Source organism: Microcaecilia unicolor, chromosome 5, assembly GCF_901765095.1.
Source record: "Microcaecilia unicolor chromosome 5, aMicUni1.1, whole genome shotgun sequence".
NCBI lineage: Eukaryota > Metazoa > Chordata > Amphibia > Gymnophiona > Siphonopidae > Microcaecilia > Microcaecilia unicolor.
The window spans coordinates 350,421,385-350,444,462 of record NC_044035.1 but is presented as its reverse complement, the minus strand read 5'-3'; the positions used below and the strand labels follow the sequence as shown (position 1 = coordinate 350,444,462).

At 47.4% G+C, this 23,078-nt stretch overlaps 1 protein-coding gene across 1 annotated transcript in view; it reads left to right on the top strand.

The window, feature by feature from the left end:
• Positions 1-215: 215 nt before the first annotated feature.
• GSE1 (Gse1 coiled-coil protein) overlaps positions 216-23,078 on the top strand; it is a 527,218-nt gene continuing 504,355 nt past the window's right edge. The window contains exon 1 of the mRNA XM_030204548.1: positions 216-269. The gene's annotated coding sequence lies outside the window, so the exon portion shown is untranslated. The remainder of the gene's footprint in view (positions 270-23,078) is intronic.

The following is a 23,078-nucleotide window of genomic DNA, read 5'->3' as shown; positions in this document are numbered from 1 at the left end:
CCCCGGCAGGGCAGGCAGACACGAGCCTGGCAGTCGCTTTCAGTTCCAGGCTGCGCCCACATGGTTCCTCTGTTGTCCGCCTTTGTTGTGGCAGCTCAGCCGGGCTCTGTCTGATGATCAGACTCTGATTCCCTTCCCCTCCCCCGATGGAGTTTGTGGGAGGGGGCTGATCGGGAGCACGGTGCAGCCTCCGTCTTTCCGTGCTTGGGAAATAGCCGGTTCTGCATCTCTTTCTCGGCACTGGATCTCTGGAAGTCTGGACCCGAGAGGTAAGAAGCAGCAACAGCGGCGGGGGGGGGGGGGGGGGGGGGGGGGAGGATGGTGATGGTGGATCTCCCCTCCCCTCCCCTCCCCGCGATTGATACTTATTGAGAGATGAGAGTTTTAATTCAACCTTTCCTTCCTGAGCACAAGCAGCCTCTGCCCTGAACTGTGGTTAGGGGTGGGGGGAGCTGGTTGTGGGATCATTGCTGGGGGAGGACAGTGCCTTAAGAGGCTATTTACATTCCTTTCTTAAACTGTCATTTAACGGTGCAAGGTTGTAGAAGGAGTGTTGTTTTTTTTTTTTTTTTTTTTTGGGGGGGGGGGTCCTTTGTCACCAGGCCATTGCCACAGTGACCACGTGGGTCTGTCTCCCCTCAGGTGTATTTTCCTTGTTCTGCTACTGGTCTCTGGCAGGGAGGGAGGAGGGTAAACATACTTCCTGGAGCGTATGGGGGCTGGCTACCTACCTACCTGCTATATTTTAACCTCTTCAGTGCATGGTGTTCCCCTCCTCCTGTCCCGTCTGTAGGGACCAGTGCAGGTGGGAAGGTTCTAAACTGGGAGGAGTGGGTGATGAGGTGTTTTTATCTCTTCTGGCAGGTGCACAGGCTCCTGACTTGCCCCATGGGCTCTGACACTGGGTGACCCCACCCTAACCTCATGCCAGAGTCTGGCTGATGAACTCATCATGCCAGTCTGGTTATCTGCTCAATCTAGTGCTTTGGTTTCATAACAGTGAAATACAACGCAGGGGGCTGGTGGTAAAGTGTTAGTCTGCACAGAAACAGAATGGATTTATAGTGGTTCTGGGCTTCAGCCCCGGTCCCAAGACCTGTTTGGATTTGCCCTTGTCCCGGAGGTGGCGGGCTGTGCTCTCTGCTGGTGACACTTGATGACATGGGAAACTGGTTTAGCTTTTTCTACTGCTCTGTGTGAGAAATTTGTAAGGCTGCCACCTCACCCCAGGCCAGGCCAGCTCAACGAGCTCATCCAGTCCTCATTGTGCACGTGGATTTGTAGTTTTTTGATTTATTTTCCTTTCAGTTTCCAGAAGTAAACCAGAACTACAGATCTCCCACATACCCTGGGGGAAAGACAGGACTGGATTAGCATCTTTTTATGGCCCTGGAGTTGAATGGTAACCTGAGATCATGATGTCCTGTTTCTTAGCAGTAATCTCTACTTTGCCAGTGACTTTATCTGATCCTGCTGGCTCTGTATGACCCTCTGCAGGTCACCTCGCTCTGTGCTGGGCTGTTGGACAGACTGTGCGGAAGATTAATGTTTTCATGGATTAGTTTTATTTGCAAGGACTGATTCTGCTTCTGGACTTAACGTTCTGCAGCGGTGCCCATCCCTGTGCGCCTGCCCAGAGACAAGCAGAGAGGCTTAGACCAGAGTTTCTCAAGTTGTTCCAAGAGTAATCCCTAGGCAGTCTGTCATTCAGGATTTTATTTGCATTTAATTCACACCTTACCAGTAGCTCATTATGGATTTCATTCAGATACACGGGGTATTTTCCTGTCTGTGGAGGCTTTGTTCCTGAGGCAATGGTGGGTGAAGAGAATTGCCCAAGATCAAGGTGACCAAGAGCAGCAGTGGGGTATGAAAGGCCTGTGCACCGTCCACTAGGCCTGCTCCTCTGTGTGCAAACCTCTCTCATGCACATTAGAAGTAGAGGTGGCAGTGCATGTAGATATCCTGATCTTTGTTGTGGATATCCTGAAAAACTAGCTGGCTGAGATGTACTTCAGGACTGGCTTCAGAAACCCTGGCGCAGAGGAGTGGTCTAGTGGTTAGGGTGGTGGACTTTGGTCCTGGGGAACTGAGGAACTGAGCTCGATTCCCACTTCATGCACAGGCAGCTCCTTGTGACTCTGGGCAAGTCACTTAACCCTCCATTGCCCCATGTAAGCCGCGTTGAGCCTGCCATGAGTGGGAAAGCGCAGGGTACAAATGTAACAAAATAAATAGATACTATTGGAGATTCTACATGGAATGTTGCTACTATTGGAGATTCTACATGGAATGTTGCTATTCCACTAGCAACATTCCATGTAGAAGGCTGCGCAGTCTTCTGTTTCTGTGAGTCTGACGTCCTGCACGTACGTGCAGGACGTCAGACTCACAGAAGCAGAAGCCTGCGCGGCCACATTGGTGCTCCAGGGGCGTATCTGGACTCCGGCGGTAGGGGGGGCCAGAGCCAGAGGGAGGGGGCACATTTTAGCCCCCCCCCCCCGCCGCCGAGCCCCCACCGCCGAGCCCCCACCGCCACCAATGACTCTCTCCACCCCCCTCCCGCCGCCAACCCTCCCCCGCTGCCGTTCTTACTTTTGCTGGCGGGGGACCCCAACCCCCGCCAGCCGAGGTCTGCTTCCACCTGCCGCTGCCGTAAAAACTTCTTCAGCCGGCGGGGACCCCAAACCCCCGCAGCCGCCCCGCGATGTTTAAAATTCATCTTCGGCCTCCGTGGCCATGCTGCTGTGATAGGCGCTGTTGAAATCCACTTCGGAGTCTGACGTCGTTGTACGTGCGGCGACGTCAGACTCCGAAGTGGATTTCAACAGCGCCTATCACAGCAGCACGGCCACGGAGGCCGAAGATGAATTTTAAACACCGCGGGGCGGCTGGCGGGGGTTTGGGGTCCCCCGCCGGCTGAAGAAGAAGTTTTTACGGCAGCGGCAGGTGGAAGCAGACCTCTGCTGGCGGGGGTTGGGGTCCCCCGCCAGCAAAAGTAAGAACGGCAGCGGGGGAGGGTTGATGGCGGTAGGGGGGTCCAGGGCAAAATCTGCGGGGGCCCAGGCCCCTGAGGCCCCACGCAGATACGCCCCTGTGGTGCTCTGCAAGGGCCGACTTCTACATGGAATGTTGCTAGTGGAATAGCAACATTCCGTGTAGAATCTCAAATAGTAGCAACAGTGGAGGAGTGGCCTAGTGGTTAGGGTGGTGGACATAGTTCCTGAGGAACTGAGTTTGATTCCCACTTCAGGCACAGGCAGCTCCTTGTGACTCTGAGCAAGTCACTTAACCTTCCATTGCCCCAAGTACAAATAAGTACCTGTATACAATATGTAAACCGCATTGAGCCTGCCTTGAGTGGCAAAGTGCGGGGTACAAATGTAATAAAATAAATAAAAGTAAACGTGCACGCTGGAGGCCATTAGCGCTGTACTAACGCCCGCCTTTACCAGCGCAGAATGATCAGAGGGGTCTGGCTCAGCAAACAGTGAGCGCGCCAGGCCTTTGCGCAGATAGCCATTTTTGTATTTCTCTCCAATGGTCAGGAAAGAGGGCTAGGTCGGAGCGGGCATGAGGGTGTTGGAAGAGAGGATTTCCCATGATTCTCTCTGCAAAATCTACCGTTTTGATTGCTTTTGGAAGCAGAAGGAAGCCCCTGCAAGCCGTTAAGTGCTGGCTGCGAGAAACAGCAGACTTTAACGTGAAGCACCAATTGGTGTTCTTGTCCTGGGTCTAAATTTAAAATGGCCATGCTTAAAAAAAACCCCAAAACAAACAAAAAAACAAAGCATACATTGGTGTCTGTTACATGCATCTAAGGCTAAGCATTCAGAAATTTTTTTTTTTTTTAATGCTTATATTTAGGCTGCAGAAAACAAGACACCAGTGTGTGTTTCGCATTCAGTCTTCGTATGCGCACAGGAGCCGAGCTTAGGGCTGAACTCTCTAATGCTGAAAGTTGTGAGCATGCCTATATTTGCATCTTATTAGCTTTGAGCATTAGGGCGTTCTGCGCTGTTCCGGCGCTATTCAGAATAGCCCCGGAGTTTTGATCATCTGCCTCTTAGAGAACCATTTCCTCACCTTTTTGTAAAATGGGTGTAACTGGCTACTGTGTGTGGGGCGATGGGGGGAGGATGCTGTAATAGGTAGTATGGTAGGGGTCTGATGGCAAACAGTGTCCAAAACTGTTCCCAAAATTAAATGTCGATTCCAATTTGGGATTTCTTCCCAGGCTCCAGCAAAGCTAACCCTATGCATGTGTGGTGGGGGAGGAGGGAGGGGGGCATTATCTATTCCCAACTTCTTCCAGAGCCCTAGAGGAGTGATCAGTTCCTAATCCCACCTCACAGAGCAGGCTGCCTGTTTAAAGAAATGGTCTGTTCAGGTGCTGGTCTCTTAAATCACTTCAAAGTGCCGTTTATCACCACCTGACTTGTGTTTTATTTGTAGGAAGTTTATACCTTTATATGAAAGTTTTTTTTTTGTAACAAACTGTCGATTTTACACAATCAGCTATCCTATATAATAATTCTCACCTCCAACAGGATGTGCCTGGGACCGTGCCTGCCGGAAGTGGTCTGCTAGGCAGGCACGCACTGACTTCAGTGACATCAGTGACATTTTGGCAAAGCAAAACAATCTGAGTGCTGGCCATTAGGACACAGGGTAGATAGGAGAGTTTTAAAAGACAGAAGGAACCAAAAGTGTTAAATGGGGGGAGGGGGGGAGTTCTGAACAACTGAAAGACATGAACATTTGGGAAAGGAAAACAATCTGAATGCTGGCCATTAGGACACAGGGTAGATAGGAGAGTTTTAAAAGACTGAAGGAACCGAAAGTGTTCGGGGGGGGGGGGGCAAGTTCTGAATGAATGAATGAAAGAAATGAAAATTTACGAGAGGAATACAATCTGAATGCCGGGCATTTGTACACAGGGTAGATAGCACACTTTTTTTAAAAAATGAAGGACGTGAAAGTATTACATCTTGGGGGAGGGGTGAGGAGGAAAGCGGTGGGGTATCCGGATACTGGGCGTTAGGGCCACGGGGGTACATAGACTTTTGAAAGCCTTAAGGAACCCAAAGTGTGGGAAGGAGGAGGAAAAGGAGGGGAGGGAACGGGGTGAGGAGCATTAGGAACAGGGGAGGGGGCCCTGTCACACACTCTCATTCTCACACACACACTGTCACACAGACAGTCTCACTCTGTCACACACCCGCACATTCACTCTGGCTCTCTCTCTCAAACATACACACTCCCAGGAAAACCTTGCTAGCGCCCGTTTCATTCGTTCCATAAACGGGCCTTTTTTACTAGTACATCATAAAGGTAGTAGATTTATTGGAAAACACTGTATTATTTCTTAACCTTTTGTTTTTTTTTGTGTATAATATCTATTTGACAATTTGTTTTAAGTATGGTTTATTATTTTGGTTATATAACACTATATATGTATTGTTTTGTTCTCCTTTTCCTTTGGATAGGTCCTCTTATGTGTTCATATGTACTTATTATTGTGCATTATATAGTTACTACATTTTTGTGACTCATTTGTGTGTTTTATGCTTGTATACAACACCATTGTATCTTATACAAATAATATTTTAGTCACAACTTTTGTTTTATATTGTTGTATTAGTCAATTTATGTAACACATTTATACACATATATACTTTTTTAATTATGAGTTTTATAGTTATTCATGTATGTCTGCTGGATATAATATGTTTTTATTATCATATGTCCATATGCTGTTATCATTTTATACATTTATTTGTGGATGAATTTATATTGATTTGCTTGTTTATATATAAACTAGTAAAAAAGGCCGTTTCTGACACAAATGAAACGGGCGCTAGCAAGGTTTTCCTCGGAGTGTGTATGTTTGAGAGAGTGTATTTGAGAGTGACTGTGTGTGAGAGAGAGAGAGTGAATGTGCGAGTGTGTGTGAGAGAGAGAGTGAGTCTGGGTGCGTGTGTGTGTGTGAGAATGAGAGTGTGTGCAAGTGCGTATGTGAGACACAGTGTGAGAGAGAGCGTGTTTCACACAGCTACAGTGTGTGTGAGAGAGAGAGTGTGTGTGTGAGACACAGACTCTCTGTGAGACTGAGTGTATGAGACCAAGAGAGTGTGTGAGTGACTGTGTGACACATAGAGAGTGAATGTGATACAGTGTGAGACAGAGTGTGTGAGAGAGACAGAGAAAGACATTGACTGTGAGAGAGAGAGAGAGAGTGTGTGTGTGACAGAGATACCTCCCCCCCTCTGGTGTCAGGCCCCCCCTCTCTCTCTGGTGTCTGAGCGTTACTGTGCAGGACGCTGAGCTCTGGCTGTGCTTCAAGGAACTGACCAATCCTATTTAATAGAATGCACCTCCAACATTCTGAAGCCGAGAAACCTCGTGTGATTGGTCAATTCTGCTTGTGACGAACCCGAAAGTACGTGATGTCAATTCAGGAGATGGATACAGAGAGCAGGAATGCCTCAGCCATGCAGTCAGCTTCAGAATGTTGGAGGTGCCTTTTATTATATAGGAAAGGAACTGACCAATCCTATGTAATAGAATGCACCTCCAACATTCTGAAGCCGAGAAACCTCGTGTGATTGGTCAATTCTGCTTGTGACGAACCCGGAAGTACGTGATGTCAATTCAGGAGATGGATACAGAGAGCAGGAATGCCTCAGCCATGCAGTCAGCTTCAGAATGTCGGAAGTGCCTTTTATTATATAGGAAAATTATGTATGCTGTTATTTTATACATTTATTTGTGGATACATTTATATAGATTTGTTTGTTTATATATATAAAAAAATTATTATTTCTGTTGATGTTTTGATATATATGTTTTTAATTCCTATACATTTTTATTTACAAAGATATGTTTTTCAATCTACGGTATTAGGCATACTTTGATTATTTGTTTTTGTGTTTTTATAAATCTTATGTTGTAGACTCCTGAAGAAGGCGCGAGCTAGCGCCGAAACACAGCTGTGTTGAGTCGTTGTCACTTCGCTTGCAATAAAGAATTGTTTCTTAATAGACGTCTCCTCCGTTTTTTAGAAGAGCCTACCGTTCCTACTGCTTGCTTCTATCACCACATCACCTTTTACAGGAATCCAGAAGTGAGGAGAAGGAACAGGCCAGTGGCATTTACTGTACTTCCCACCCCCTCGGGGAAAGGATGTATGTGATAGATAAGAGATGTGTAGGGATCAGGAAAAGGGGCCTCAGGATGAGGAGGTGATGGCCAGAGCCAGAAGGATGCTCTGCTGCATAGAGAGAGGCATAAGCAACACAAGGTGAGGCCTCGCTGGGAGTACTGTGTTCAGTGTTGGAGGCCACATCTCACTGAGATTCAGGATATAAAAGAGGCTCAAAGCCAATCGGAGGAAAGTGATGAAAACGGTTAGAGGCCAACTGAATTTTGTTTCCAGTTTTTGGATTCGGCACTCAAACCAACCCGAAATCTGGATTTGGGTTTCGACCGAAAATGCTTGTGGCTTTGCGGCTGAAACCAAAACTCGCCGCTCCATTACTACTACTACTACTACTACTACTATTTAGCATTTCTATAGCGCTACAAGGCATACGCAGCGCTGTACAAACATAGAAGAAAGACAGTCCCTGCTCAAAGAGCTTACAATCTAATAGACAAAAAATAAATAAAGTAAGCAAATCAAATCAATTAATGTGAACGGGAAGGAAGAGAGGAGGGGGTAGGTGGAGGCGAGTGGTTACAAGTGGTTACGAGTCAAAAGCAATGTCAAAGAGGTGGGTTTTCAGTCTAGATTTAAAGGTGGCCAAGGATGGGGCAAGACGTAGGGGCTCAGGAAGTTTATTCCAGGCGTAGGGTGCAGCGAGACAGAAGGCGCGAAGTCTGGAGTTGGCAGTAGTGGAGAAGGGAACAGATAAGAAGGATTTATCCATGGAGCGGAGTGCACGGGAAGGGGTGTAGGGAAGGACGAGTGTGGAGAGATACTGGGGAGCAGCAGAGTGAGTACATTTATAGGTTAGTAGAAGAAGTTTGAACAGGATGCGGAAAACGGATAGGGAGCCAGTGAAGGGTCTTGAGGAGAGGGGTAGTATGAGTAAAGCGACCCTGGCGGAAGATGAGACGGGCAGCAGAGTTTTGAACTGACTGGAGAGGGGAGAGGTGACTAAGTGGGAGGCCAGCAAGAAGCAGATTGCAGTAGTCTAAACGAGAGGTGACAAGGGTGTGGATGAGGGTTTTGGTAGAGTGCTCGGAAAGAAAGGGGCGGATTTTACGGATGTTGTAAAGAAAGAAACGACAGGTCTTGGCGGTCTGCTGGATATGAGCAGAGAAGGAGAGAGAAGAGTCAAAGATGACCCCAAGGTTTCGAGCTGAGGAGACAGGGAGAATGAGAGAGCCATCAACAGAAATAGAAAAAGGGGGGAGCGGGGAGGTGGGTTTGGGGGGGAAAATGAGAAGCTCGGTTTTGGTCATATTTAATTTCAGGTGGCGTTGAGACATCCAGGCAGCAATGTCAGACAAGCACGCTGAAACTTTGGTTGGATGCAAGGTGAGATATCAGGGGTAGAAAGGTAGATTTGGGAGTCATCAGCATAGAGGTGGTAGGAAAAGCCATGGGATGAGATTAATGAACCAAGGGAAGAAGTGTAGATAGAAAAGAGGAGGGGACCAAGAACAGAACCCTGGGGTACGCCGACAGGCAGAGGGATAGAAGTAGAAGAGGATCCACCAGAGTGAACACTAAAGGTGCGGAGGGAGAGGTAGGAAGAGAACCAGGAAAGGACAGAGCCCTGGAATCCAAGTGAGGACAGGGTATCGAGAAGTATGCTGTGATCGACAGTGTCAAAAGCAGCGGAAAGATCAAGAAGAATGAGGATGGAATATTGACCTCTGGATTTAGCCAGTAATAGGTCATTGGAGACTTTAGTAAGCGCAGTTTCGGTTGAGTGGAGAGGGCGAAAACCAGATTGTAATGGGTCAAGAATAGCATGTGAGGAGAGAAAATCAAGGCAGCGGCGGTGAACAGCACGCTCAAGTAATTTGGAGAGAAAAGGAAGGAGGGAGATGGGTCGGTAATTAGAGGGACAAGTAGGGTCAAGTGAAGGCTTCTTAAGGAGAGGTGTGACCACAGCATGTTTAAAGGCAGCAGGGACAGTCGCAGTGGAAAGTGAGAGGTTGAGAATGTGACAGATAAAAGGAATAAGAGTAGGAGAGATGGCATTAAGAAGGTGGGTGGGAATGGGATCAGAGGAACAGGTGGTACATTTTGAGGAAGAAAGGAGAAGTGTAGTTTCCTCAATAGTAACTTCAGGAAAGGAGGAAAGGGAATGAGGGGAAGGAGAGAGAGGGGAACGGACTAGTGGAGGGAGAGCTGGTGAGGTAGAGAAAGCAAGGTTTATCTTTTGAACCTTGTTGTGAAAGAATTCAGCAAGGGTCTGAGGAGATAGTGAAGGGGGAGTTGGGGGAGGGGGCACCTTGAGGAGAGAGTTCAATGTGGTGAAGAGAAGTCGAGGATTAGAGCCAAGAGAGTTGGTCAGTTGGATATAATAATCCTGTTTGGCACGTAAAAGAGCAGATTGGAAGGAGGTCAGCATGAACTTAAAGTGTAAGAAATCAGCAAGGGCCCGAGATTTCCGCCAGAGGCGTTCGGCGGAGCGGGGTACAGGAACGTAGGTAGCGGATATTAGAAGTCAGCCAAGGTTGGGGTTTTGTACGCCTTACAGGGCGGGTCATCAAAGGTGCAAGAGTGTCTAAGGCAGAGGATAGAGTATTGTTGTAAGAAGAAACAGCCTCGTTGACAGACGTGGATGGTGCCACAGTAGAGAGGAGGTTTGAAACATGGGAGGATAGAGATGAAGGGTCAATGTCGTGAAGATTCCTAGATAAATTAGATAGGATAGGACGGGACTGGGAGGGAGGAGATTTAAGTGTGAAAGTTATAAGATGGTGATCAGAGAGGGGAAGATCGGAGGCAAGGAAACTAGAGGGTGAACAGTTGGAGGAGAAGATGAGATCAAGACAGTGACCATTTTGATGAGTGGGGGAGGTGGAGCATAGTTGGAGATTAAAGGACGACGTTAAAGCGAGTAACTTGGAAATATAAGAGTTGGAAGGATCATTAGCAGGAATATTAAAGTCACCAAGGATGAGAGAGGGGGAGGAAGGATCATGGAAGAAGGCAAGCCAGGCATCAAAGTCACTGAGAAAGGATGAAAGGGACTTATCAGGGGGACGATAAATGACCGCTATTCGAAGAGGCAGAGGAGAGAAAAGGCGGATAGAGTGGACTTCAAAGGAGGAAAAACAGTGAGATTGAGGTGGAAGAAGGGGTTGAAATCTGGAGGAGGGAGAGAGAAGTAGTCCAACACCGCCCCCACGGCCAGCAGGGCGAGGAGTATGTGAAAATAGATAACCGCCATGGCACAGGGCTGCGACTGAAGCAGAGTCATCAGGGCAGAGCCAGGTTTCTGTTATGGCGAGCAGATGGAGGTGACGCGAGATAAAGAGGTCCCCCCCTTCCGGAAGAGGGTGTGTCCTCTCACATTGGCAGGCCATGTGACCCCAACCACCACCCAGAGGCCGTCTCTGGGCCTACCTGTAAACAGCCTGGTGATCTAGTGGCAGCTTCTGGGCAAAATGGCTGCCGGCACTTTCCGCTGCAGCTTTGCGAGACTGCCACAGGAGGTCTCAGTGGACAAATGTAAGCGGCATAATCAGGGAACCAAACCTTGAACTCCGACTCCTTGATTTTTCTGCTGTCGCATTCCAACTCCTACTGATAATTAGGTTAAAAAAAATTTTTTAGATCTAAAATACTGGCAAATATAAGTTATATTTACTAGTACTTTAGATCCTGGACCAAAAGATAAGTGTTAAATGATAAATTTACCATCAATTGTAAGTTTTTATTTTGAAGCTGGACTCCAACTCCACCCAAAATTACTTCTGACTCCGACTTGATGCCCAGATGATCAAAAACCCCGCACTGTTCCAAACAGGGATCTAAAAGTAGTGCTGGACCCTCTAGCCCTTCCGACCCCCCCCCCCCCCCGATAGAATTTCACCCCCTCCCAAAGAAAGCCACAAACTAAAGCACTCCTCCCCCAAAACCTGGTGGTCTAGCGGCCCACCCCCAGTACCTTAACGGTGGAAGAGGTAATAGTACACTCCCTCCTCTTCCAGAGCCGCCTTGAAAATGATGGCGCCCAGCCCTGCCCAGTGCATCCTGGGATACTCCCTTATATGATGGTGAAGCCCCGCTCGGCGCATCACAGGATAAACTGGGCACAGGGGCATAGCCAGACCTTGGTGGAAGGGGGGTCCAGAGCCCGAGGTGGGGGGCACATTTTAGCCCGCCTCCCCCAACCGCTGACCACCCTACCACTTTTGACCCCCCCCCGCCGCAGACTCTCCCTGCCACTTTCGACTGCCACCTCCGCCGCTGCCTCTCCCCCATTGCCGCCATCACCGCCAGGTACCTTTGCTGGCGGGGGTCCCCAACCCCTGCCAGCCGGTCATCTTCAGCACCGGTCTCTGGCGCGTTCACTGATCTGTTTCTGTGAGTCCTAAATCTTGACGTCCTGCATGCACGCAGGACGTCAGGAGTCAGGACTCACAGAAACAGATCAGCGAATGTGCCGGAGACCAGCAGGGGAGGGTCGGTGGTGGCGGCAGGGGGGGTCGAAAGTGGTGGGGGAGGGTCGACGGCAGAGGGTTGAAATTAGAGGGGGCCAGGGCTTAATCTGTGGGGCCCATGCCCCCATGGCCCCACCTAGCTACGCCCCTGACTGGGCAGGCTGGGGCCTGCCGTTTTCAAGATAGCACTGGAAGAGGAGGGAGTGTACTACTACACACTCCCTCCTCCACTGTTAAGGTACCAGGGACGGGCCACTAGACCACCAGGTTTTGGTGTTGCTTGAGTTTGCGGCCACCAAAGATTTTTTTGTTTCGTGAAATTGTCGGGGGGGGGGGGGAGTTCGGGGGACAGGAGGTCCACCAGACCTCCAGCCCCTGTGTCGCCAGTTTGGGGTGGGGGCTTGGGGCTCCTGTAGGTGGGAACGGGATGGGGGGGCCTGCTAACATACGAATGCGTGCTGAGCAGGGCTCTCCATTTCTCCCCAATATTCCACAAACCCTAACGGCAATTCCAAGCTGGCATAGGGTTTGCCACGTGCAGTGTGCCAATGTTTGGCATCCATTTGCATGCTACTTGGCGGTCAGAGCCCACGAGTACATTGTTCATGCGCTCGGGGGCTCTGATCTGGGACGGTAGCAAATGTGGTCACTGGTCTGGCTCTAATAACCTCTAGCGCCCATGTTTGCTTCTGATCATCGGCCCATGAATGTGTGTATCCTGGAGGAGAGGAGGGACAGGAGAGAGAGAATGAAACACTTGAAAGATATTGATGAACAAACAAACCTTTTCCAAAAACAGGGAGGCTATTGAACTTGAGGACGTGAAGCTGCAAGGGGGAGCTTATTTTTTTATTTGTAGCATTTATACCCCGCTCTTTCCCGCTGTTAGCAGGTTCAGTGCGGTTTACAGAGTTACAATGTCTGAAGGATTCGTTCTGTTTCTGACGTCGTGCAGGACGTCAGACTCGCAGATACAGAACGAAGCTGGCTGACCTGCAAGGCTTCGTTCTGTTTCTGTGAGTCTGACGTCCTGCACGTTGTACGTGCAACGAAGCCTTGCGCGGGAAGAAGAGGACCTCGGCTGGCGGGGGTTGGGGCCCCCTGCCAGCAAAGGTAGCCCACGGCGGGAGAGGGTTGGCGACGGGGGGAGGGGGGTCGGCAGGGGGGGGGGGGCTAAAATGTGCCCCCTCACCTCGGGCTCTGGCCTCCTCTCCCGCCGAAGTCTGGCTACGCCCCTGGTATCAATAAAAAGGCATGGAGGATGATAACCTTACAGCCATGGCTACCTTTCTGGCAGACTGGGCAGGTCAGGCTGGTCTTTACACGCCGTCATTTACTGTGTTACTATGTTAAAATACCTGCCGGGCCTGTCCTGTCGGCAAAATGATGCATAATGAGCCTGATCGGTACCATGGAATGTTGCCACTATTTGGATGTCTGCCAGGTACTGGTGACCGGGGCTGGCCACTGTGGAAACGGGGAGAGCGAGCTAGATGGACCCTTTAGCTCTAACCCACTATGGCTATTCTTATGTTCTTTCAGCATGGGAAATCCCTGGGGGGGGCCAGGCGCTGACTGCTTTATTGCAGCTCTGCCCCTGCTATTGCATCAGTGCAGAGTCAGCAGCGTTTAGGGGAAGGAGGAGAGCTCTCAAGGGCTGTTATCTTCACTTCCAGACCTGGAAGGCCTCCCACGGCTCAGGTTTTCAGGATGTCCCTGCTGAATATGCATGAGGGGAAGTTTGTATGCCTACTGTTTCCATCCTAATGCAGGTCTCTCTCCTGCATATTTGTGAGGGGCATCCTGAAAACCTGATCTGTTTACAGTCCTCGAGGATCAAGAGGTTCTGGGGGGATCCGTTTGGGGTTTCAGGTCCCTTGTTTAGTAACGAGCACAGTCCTGCCCCATCTCCTCCCTTTTTATCGTTTTCCTTGGTCAGGTCTCTGTGAAACTCCTGTTTGACAGGTGCGTTGATCCTGTTTTAATTGCTCGTTCAGACACTTCCCTATGTTTGGTTTGCAGCAGGAGAATGGGGAGTTTGGGTTCATTTTACAGGATAGGGTTGAGTTCCAGGATACCCAGTGTATAAGGAATTTTCAAGAGGATGTGAGGGCTGTCACGTAGGCAAAGGTTGGAGGGGAAAATGACCCCTCACTGTGTACTGAGAAAGTGCCAAACAAAGGGACAGGATCCTTCCTAGCTAAAGCATTTTTAATTTGCATTTCGGAGAGGATGAAGAGCGGGGTGCCTATTGTTTTATTTATTTTATTTAATTATTAGGATTTATTTACCACCTTTTTGAAGGAATTCATTCAAGGCGCTGTACAGTAAGAATAGATCAAACATGAGCAATAGACAATTACTGCCGTAAATATTCAAATAGCAATACAAAATATGGTATAGTTACTACTTACAATGTCAACACAATACGTAATAGAACATTTTAAACAAGGGTGTAAACAAAGATGGAAGGGGCTCCAGACTGCCCGGGGCACGGCAGCCGGGCTGATATTTGGTGGAACATGTTTCGAGGGTGCTAAACCCCTCCGAGAGGAGCTGCACTGGCTCCCGGTCAAAGAAGGGATCATCTACGGAGTCTGCCCTTTGGTCCACAAGATTATCTGCGGCATAGTCCCAGGATACATGATAGACCTCATGGATCTACCAACCGGAAACAGAGTCGGATCATCACGATCATACCTAAACCTACATTACCCAAATTGCAATGGACTTAAATACAAAACAACCTACGCATTCTACTTCTCATACATAAGCGTACAACTATGGAATGGACTCCCAAAAGCTGTGAAGACAATCCAAGACCATCTAAACTTCAGGAAATCACTAAAAACCAACCTCTTCAAAAAGGCCTTCCCCACCGATCCACCATAGATCCCCACACCCAGCAACACAGCATAACCAATGATCGTACTGGACAATATACTCCAGTACGATCATTGGAGTGGAGGAGTGGCCTAGTGGTTAGGGTGGTGGACTTTGGTCCTGAGGAACTGAGTTTGATTCCCGTCACAGGCAGCTCCTTGTGACTCTGGGCAAGTCACTTAACCCTCCATTGCCCCATGTAAGCCGCATTGAGCCTGCCATGAGTGGGAAAGCGCGGGGTACAAATGTAACAAAAATAAAATAGATACTATTGGAGATTCTACATGGAATGTTGCTATTCCACTAGCAACATTCCATGTAGAAGGCTGCGCAGGCTTCTGTTTCTGTGAGTCACAGAAGCAGAAGCCTGCGCGGCCACATTGGTGATCTGTAAGGGCCGACTTCTACATGGAATGTTGCTAGTGGAATAGCAACATTCCATGTAGAATCTCAAATAGTAGCAACAGTGGAGGAGTGGCCTAGTGGTTAGGGTGGTGGACTTTGGTCCTGGGGAACTGAGGAACTGAGTTCGATTCCCACTTCAGGCACAGGCAGCTCCTTGTGACTCTGGGCAAGTCACTTAACCCTCCATTGCCCCAGGTACAAATAACTACCTGTATACAATATGTAAGCCGCATTGAGCCTGCCATGAGTGGGAAAGCGCGGGGTACAAATGTAACAAAAAAAAAAATCCTCACTCCCTTCGACCCTCATGTTGCCTGATACACACCTACCTCTTGCAACCACAATGTAACCTTGTGTTTGTTGTCAGCCGACTTGGCGAACGCCATTACGGCACTGTGTGAGCCACATTGAGCCTGCAAATAGGTGGGAAAATGTGGGGTACAAATGTAAAGAGAGGAAGAGGAGTTAGAAAATAAGGTGACTAGAGAAAGTTGCACATGAGGTCAGAGAGATGGTTAAATATTATCTCAGCTAGGGTAGGAGTGGATAAACATGTCCTGCTGCAGTATGTGCAGCCCCAGTCACTCCTTGTGTGAGTGAGACTAACGAGTTTAAAAGAAAATAGAAAAACAAAACTCCACACTTCAGAAGAAAGCACAAAAAAACAGTGGAGGTGACAGAAAAACAAACCAATTGATGGTGCACAAAAGTCCTTTAATGAGTGTCTTCCAAACCGACCGGTGTTTCAGCTGTTTGGCCTGCATCAGGAGTCTGAGGACAATTTTAATGAGCAGTTGACGTGGTACCCAATTTTCTTGGTAAACGACTGCAGAAAGTCTAAGCGGTACAAATGGGGTTTCAGGCTGCACCGCGAGGCTGAGTTTACAAAGCGCATTTGTATTGCTGAGATTTTCTGCAGTCGTTTACTGGGAATATTGGGTTCCACAGGTATCGTATCAGTTGCTCATTAAAGTTGGCTTCTTCAGCAGTCTGAGGACAATCGGCCAAAACATGGCCGGAGTCAAGTCCGATTGGTTCGGAAGCGATGGGGCAAACCCATGAGCCCCTGAACCAGGACTAAGGAGCATCACCCGGAGCAGGTTTGAGGATCTTTCACTGACTACCGGTATACAATTCATAATGATACACCACAATGTTCTCAATATAGGACCCTACAAACAACAGATACTCGAACACGTGCTCAATATAATTTCTGTTGTTCAACATCTACTGCTTATATCGTGTATCTTTTTTTAAGGTAATCTGGACCGTCAGAGGTGACCTTCCAATAAGCATAAAGCTTAGATCAACATTTATTTATTTATTTATTGCATTTGTATCCCACATTTTCCCACCTCTTTGCAGGCTCAATGTGGCTTACCATACATCATGAATAGTGGAAACATTTAAAAAAATATATGTTTAGCATGCAGAAGGATCTTGATAACATGATAATAAGACATATTAGTAGTTTAACAAGCATAAATTATAAGGCAGTTCTGGATATTTGTATAAGAGTTCATATTTGTTGATCTTTGTGGTATGCCTCGTTAAAGAGATGGGTCTTCAGTAGTTTGCGGCAGGTAGTTAGTTCATAGAGCGTTTTTAAGTTGCACGGCAGCGCATTCCAGAATTGTCTGCTCAGGTAGGAAAAGGTTGACGCATTATTAGTTTGTATTTTAGACCTTTACAGTTGGGGAAGTGAAGATTAAGGAATGTACGGGATGATTTTTTTGCATTCCTAGGTGGTAAGTCTATCAGGTCTGACATGTATGCCGGGGCGTCTCCGTGAATGATTTTGTGAACTAGGCGATGCGTTCTTTGAGTGGGAGCCAGTGTAGCATTTCTCGTAGGGGTTTCGCACTTTCATATTTTGATTTGCCGAATATGAGTCTAGCTGCAGTATTCTGAGCTGTCTGAAGCTTCTTGATTATTTGCTCTTTGCAGCCAGCGTAGAGTGCATTGCAGTAATCTAGATGACTGAGTACCATTGATTGTACCAGATTGCGGAAGACGGTCCTTGGGAAGAAAGGTCTTACTCTTTTTAATTTCCACATTGAGTGGAACATCTTCTTGGTTGTGTTTCTCGTGTGACTCTCAAGTGTTAGGTGTCGATCAATGGTGACTCCAAGAATTTTCAGGGTGTCCGAAATTGGAAGATTCAATTTTGGTGTGTTTAATGGTGGTGAATTTGTTCGTGTTGTGTTGCGAGGTGATTATTAGGCATTGAGTCTTTTCTGCATTGAGTTTCAGCTGAAATGCGTCCGCCCATGTGTGCATGATATGTAGGCTTTGGTTGATGTCATTGGAAATTTCCTTTAAATCTTGTTTAAATGGGATGTAGATCATTACATCGTCTGCGTGTATGTATGGGTTAAGGTTTTGGTTTGATAGCAGTTCCGCCAAGGGTATCGTCATTAAGTTGAATAAGGTCGGTGAGAGGGGGGATCCCTGTGGAGCTCCACATTCAGGTATCCATGTAGCTGATGTAATCGAATTAGATGTCACTTGGTATTTTGGAAGTAGGTGTATTGCACCTTAATTCGTCATCAGACCGATTTGTTTTTTCTTGTATTAATAACGTGTTAAATTTACTTGCTCTGATTACTGCAGTAAATTAATTTATAAATTGTATAGCACGCATATAGCTTCCAAAATTGAAAAGTACTTATCTCCAATGAATATCTTCATCAGGGGAAAAGTCCTGCCTCGTGTTTCCTGATGATGAATTAAGGTGCAGTACACCTGCTTCCAAAACGTTGATCTAAGCTTTGTGCTTGGAGGGTCACCTCTGTTGATCTAAGCTTTGTGCTTGGAGGGTCACCTCTGACGGTCTGGATTATCATAAAAAAAGATGTGGAAGTTATGGAATATATTTAAAGATTTTTGTATTAAGTAAAAAATGAGTTTCAAGCATAACTGATTGTTATTGCATATTAATCATAAAGGGTGCAGTTATTTTAATTATATAATTTAGCCCGGAGTTGAGTTTTGCTAATAAAAAAAAGATAGGGTATAATCGGGTGATGTTAAACAACAGAAATTATATTGAGCATATGTACAGTTCATAATAGCAGAAGACACAGACCTATGATTTCCTTCAGGAGACACTCATTACACATTTCTGCACCATTGATTGGTTTGATATTTTGTGTGTGTGCCTATTGTGTACCCATGTTCACTGTGCATCACCCCAAAAAATTGATTTTGACTATGCTGCTGCCTCAAATGATTGCGAGACGGGGATCAGAGAGTGGGGAAGAAAGCCTTTGAATGAGTGTCGCACACGCCTAATAAATGAGACCTGGCATCTTTGCCCTCCTTCCGCTGAAGTTTACTTTTAGCTTTCATCAGCCAGTGATTTGTCTTAATATGATGAAGCCTACACAGAAGTGCGACAAAAGTGATAAAGGGGATGGGATGACTTTCCCACGAGGAAATGCTGACGCGGCTAGAGCTCTTCAGCTTGGAGAAAAGACGGCTGAAGGGAGATATGATAGTTGTCTACAAAATAATGAATGGAGTGGAACGGGTACATGTGAATCACTTGGTTGGGAGGCGGGGATAGTGCTGGGCAGACTTATACGGTCTGTGCCAGAGCCGATGGTGGGCAGCGGAACTGGTGGTTGGGAGGCGGGGATAGTGCTGGACAGACTTGTACAGTCTGTGCCAGAGCCGGTGGTTGGGAGGTGAGGATAGTGCTGGGCAGACTTATACGGTCTGTGCCAGAGCCGGTGGTTGGGAGGAGGGGCTGGTGGTTGGGAGGCGGGGATAGTGCTGGGCAGACTTATACGGTCTGTGCCCTGAAGAGCACAGGTACAAATCAAAGTAGGGTATACACAAAAAGCAGCAAATATGAGTTACCTTGTTGGGCAGACTGGATGGACCGTGCAGGTCTTTTTCTGCCGTCATCTACTATGTTACTATGTTACTTGTTTACCCTTTCCAAAATACTAGGACTAGGGGGGACGCGTTGAAGCTGAAAACTAGTAAATTTAAAACGAATCGGAGAAAACCTTTCTTCGCTCAACATGTAATTAAACTCTGGAATTCGTTGTCAGAGAATGTAGTAAAAGCGGTTAGCTTAGCGGAGTTTAAAAAAGGTTTGGATGGCTTCCTAAAGGAAAAGTCCATAGACCATTGTTAAAATGGACTTTGGGAAAATCCACTGCTTACTTTTAGGATAAACAGCAGAAAATGTATTGTACTTTTTTGGGGATCTTGCCAGCTACTTGTGACCTGGATTGGTCACTGTTGGAGACAGGACGCTGGGCTTGATGGCCCTTTGGTCTGTTCCAGTATCGCTAGGCTTATGTACCCCATGGCACAGCTGTAAATGTGGTATCTTTGTACTCCAAAAGCCCCATTTAGTAAACCGCGATAGAGGCGCGTTAGTACTTTTAGCAATATTCCTATGGGCGCCAACACAGTTAGTGGGCCCTAATTGTGTGCGTGCACTAAAAATGCTCGTGAATCTTAGTAAACGGCCCCAAATTCAGTACTGAACATTTCAGATGTACATTTCCCTTGTGATTGGCAGTGTTCAGTTCCCTGTACAGGTAGAGACCAAGAAAATGTGGCAGAAAGATACATGAATATTTCCCATTTTGCTGGTAATCAATAGAAATAAAACACGGAAAAGAAAATAAGATGATACCTTTTTTATTGGACATAACTTAATACAGTTCTTGATTAGCTTTCGAAGGTTGCCCTTCTTCGCCAGATCGGAAATAAGCAAATGTTGGAAGATGACGGTATATATAAGTGAAACATCAAAGCATTCCAGTGACAGTCTAACAGGATGGGGGTGGATAGGTGAGAGACAGGAAGAGTCAGGTGGATGAGGGACAGGGAGATATGCATGGAGATAGGAGGGTGACAAAGCAGTACAATTTTATGGCTTATAATGGGCTGGAAAACCCAGATCTTTGTTAACTCCTGTCTGGGAACCGCAGATCTGATTATGAAATAATTTCCAAGCACACCTTGATATTTTGTTGAATAAAGAGATGTTAATGTGCAGAGGCATTAATTGGTCTGTAGTAATGTCTGTCTGTCATCATCCTTATGTTACTACTACTACTACTTAACATTTCTAAAGCGCTACTAGGGTTACGCAGCGCTGTACAATTTAACATAAAAGGACAGTCCCAGCTCAAAGAGCTTACAATCTAAAGGACAAATGTACAGTCAGTCAAGTAGGGGCAGTCATGTTCTGTTGCTGTGATGTTATTGGAATCTATATGACTGTATGTTCTTTCAGCACCTATTGCAATGAGTAGCTTATAGATCATAGGTTGATGAGTCATCAGTTTGCAATCTTGGGGAACATTACTTAGCTGTCCTTTTGGAATGAGACACAAAAGTTGGGCAGCCAGACCAGTTGCCTTTGCTGGGTCTTGGTAGAGGAATGTTAACTGTGTGGGCCACAAACCGTACAAGTCTGCTGGGCAGACTTATAGAGCCAGTGGTGGGAGGCGGGGATAGTGCTGGGCAGACTTATAGAGCCAGTGGTGGGAGGCGGGGCTGGTGGTTGGGAGGCGGGGATAGTGCTGGGCAGACTTATAGAGCCAGTGGTGGGAGGCGGGGATAGTGCTGGGCAGACTTATAGAGCCAGTGGTGGGAGGCGGGGCTGGTGGTTGGGAGGCGGGGATAGTGCTGGGCAGACTTATAGAGCCAGTGGTGGGAGGCGGGGATAGTGCTGGGCAGACTTATAGAGCCAGTGGTGGGAGGCGGGGCTGGTGGTTGGGAGGCGGGGATAGTGCTGGGCAGACATACGGTCTGTGCCAGAGCCGGTGGTGGGAGGCGGGGCTGGTGGTTGGGAGGCAGGGATAGTGCTGGGCAGACTTATACGGTCTGTGCCCTGAAGAGGACAGGTACAAATCAAAGTAGGGTATACACAAAAAGTAGCACATATGAGTTTATCTTGTTGGGCAGACTGGATGGCCCGTGCAGGTCTTTGTATACATTGGTGACTCTGTCTGGGCCATTTGGGGTTGGCTTTAACCTGGTTTCCAACTCCTTTCTGATATTTCAGGTTATTGCCTACCTTTGATGTTTTTTTGTCTTTTCCAAATTCTCTTGGTAGTCATGTCTCTTCTCGGTCGTGCATCGAGCAGTCTTGTCGCTCCTCAGCTGTCCTCTACAGGATCTTCATATAAATGAAACCTTAAGGGGAGTTTTTGTCTTTCTCCCACATGGAACGGTGAAGCTTGGGTGCATCCCACTTTTCTGAATTGGTTAATCGGGAGGATATAAAGGAAATAAAACTTGAACGTAACCTCTTAATTTCCTTTCCTTGCGTCCTGCTAGACCAGTGCAGGTTCTGCCCTGAAAGACTATGGAGTACCTGAAGGATTCCCTCACTTCTTTTGAGTTCCGGCAGGGCAGACTGCTAAAGTTTTGCTGCCAGAGGTTTGAGACTAGTGTCTTGAGTTCATGAAGGGTTCTGTTGTTGACGTATTGGATCCTCGTTTTAGTGTTTACTTGATGGGTTAAAATTTGTGTTTGCTTTGGCAAAAGTATACTGACAAATTCCAGGACAGCACCAGGCCTTATATTGGTGATGACATGTCTGCCTCCCATCTGTTCATTGGGGAGCACAACCCACTTGTCTGGACTGATCTAGCAGGATTCAAGGAAAGGAAATTAGCAGGTAAGTCCAAATGCCACCGTTACGCGGGTACTTCCCCCCCCCCCCCCCCGTGTTTGTTTTTGTATATCTTTACTAAAAACGTTGACAGCGTGCAGCATTGCCTCCGAGACATCAGATCAGGCCTATAGACTTCGCCGTATCATGGGCTGCGTGAGCAGTGCTGCTGCCCATGGTGCAAATGTGGAGAGACAGAAAAATTGCTTCCAGCCTGTTGTCTCCTCTCATTGGTAGTGACGGTGGTGAACGCTTGGAATGCCCTCCCGCGGGAGGTGGTGGAGATGAAAACGGTAATGGAATTCAAACATGCGTGGGATAGGCATAAAGGAATCCTGTGCAGAAGGAATGGATCCACAGAAGCTTAGCTGAAATTGGGTGGTGGGGTGAAGAGGGGTTGGTGGTTGAGAGGCTAGGATAGGGGAGGGCAGACTTATAGGGGGTCTGTGCCGGAGCCGGTGATGGGAGGCGGGACTGGTGGTTGGGAGGCGGGAAATACTGCTGGACAGACTTATACGGTCTGTGCCCTGGAAAAGACAGGTACAAATCAAGGTAAGGTATACACATATGAGTTTATCGTGGGCAGACTAGATGGACCGTGCAGGTCTTTTTCTGCTGTCATCTACTATGTTACTATGACAAAGCAGGCAGGGTGGGGGTGGGGCACCAGAGTGTTACTATAGCTCTGTACGTTCTGTCAACACATGAGACAGTTACAACTGTGCTCCATACAAGAATGTCATCTAGGTTCAAAAAACTCACGAATGGTTTCCCTTTCTAAAAATGTTGACTGCAGGTGGATTTTATAACCACAGCTACCGTTTTCCTGTGGCTGATTTGTCAAGGTTCTGTGGCGTTTTTGTGATACATCTTTCCTACATTTTTCCTATATTTACATATTTAAATTTAGGATTTTCACTTTTTCTAGAATAATTTTCTGGCACTTTTTGTATGCTTGGTTTCTTGTTTGACTCTTGCCCCCCTACTTGTCCCCTTCTGACTTATTGGCAGTGCTCTGTTTTCAGTTGCATTGTCCTGTCTCCCCTTCTTCTGGGTCCAAACTGTCACACTTTGACCCATGCAGTTTAAAGTGTGATGGGGAAAGATGATATAGTTTACCAAAAGGGATTGCCATTGCTGGGATTCTGACCCTGGGTGATTCCGAGGGGAACTGGAAATTCTACAGGAACAAGCTCGATATTGCGGTGGAATCACAGGGGACTGGGAACCTGGATTATAATCAAACTAGCAGTCAGCTAGTGTGGGCCACTGTAAACTTGAAAAGTACACGCTTTTGCGGCCAACCCTTTCTGGCCCTCAGTGTTAACCCTCACATCTTCTTCTCGCCCCACCCCAGAGGATGAAACTGGGGAAATCTTGGGTAATGAGTGGAGTAGAATGGGTAGACGTCAAGCTCCATCTCTGGCCGTCTTCAAATCTAAGCTAAAAGGCCACCTTTTTGATGCTGCTTTTAACTCCTAACCCTTATTCACTTGTTCAGAACCCTTAT